Genomic DNA, 1,191 nt, shown 5'->3' on the forward strand with positions numbered 1-1,191 from the left:
AATCTTTGATATTTCAATCAAAAAAGAGTTCAATTTTAAATTAAAAAAAAAAACAGTTGAATTAAACCAAAAAAGATAAATACTCAAAAAAACGTTGTTTATTTAAAAAGGAAAAGAATTTCTATTAAGGCGTGAAATTTTTAAGCCAAAAATACGAATTTTCAACAAAACAATTCAATTTTAAACCAAGAAGTATGACTTTTTAGCAAAATTGTTGAATTTTCCACAAAATAATTCAATTTTTAACCAAATAATACAATTTTTAAGTACAAAATATGAATTCTTATCCAAAAATTTCAATATTTTAATTTTTAACCTAGAAGATTAACTTTCTACCAAAAAAGACAACTAAAAAATATTAATTTCAATCAAAAACAGAATATTTAAATTTTTAGCTAATAAAATTTATTTTCAAGCAAAAGAAAAACAATTTTTTTTTTCAATTTTACAACCAAAGAGAAGAATTTTGAATTAAATTGATGGATCTTCAACTACAAAAATGAATTTTAACATATAAATTCAATTTTAACCAGTTATTTGAATTTTTGAAAGAAAAGATTTTAAATAAAATTTCAATTTTAATGAAAAAAAGACTTTAACAAAATAATTCAATTCTTAACCAAATAATACAATTTTAAAGCAAAAGAAGAATAATTCTTAACCAAACATTTAATTATTTTAATTTTCAATCAAGAAGATTAGCTTGTTACAACAAAAAAAGACAAATTTTGAATATTATATTTGAATTTTCAACTAAAAAATATTAATTTTCAACCAAAAATACAGAAGTTAAATTTCTAGCTAAACAATTTATTTTTAAGCAAAACAAAAACGATATTTTTTTTCATTTTTACAACCAAAGAGGTTAGTTTTCAATTAAATTGGTGGATTTTCAATTACAAAAATGAATTTTAACATATAAATTCAATTTTAACCAGTTATTTGAGTCTTTAAACGAAAGGATTTTAAATGAACTTTCAATTTTAAATAAAAAACGGTTAAATTTAACCCAAATATATTAATTCTAAAAAAAAGTAATATTTGAAATTTCAACCAAAAAAGAGTTTAATTTTAATTAAAAAGGACCTTCAACTACAAAAATGAATTTTAACATATAAATTCAATTTTAACCAGTTATTTTAATTTTTAAGCGGAAAGATTTAAAATAAAATTTCAATTTTAAATAAATTT

This window comes from Belonocnema kinseyi, chromosome 5 (assembly GCF_010883055.1).
Source record: "Belonocnema kinseyi isolate 2016_QV_RU_SX_M_011 chromosome 5, B_treatae_v1, whole genome shotgun sequence".
Lineage (NCBI taxonomy): Eukaryota > Metazoa > Arthropoda > Insecta > Hymenoptera > Cynipidae > Belonocnema > Belonocnema kinseyi.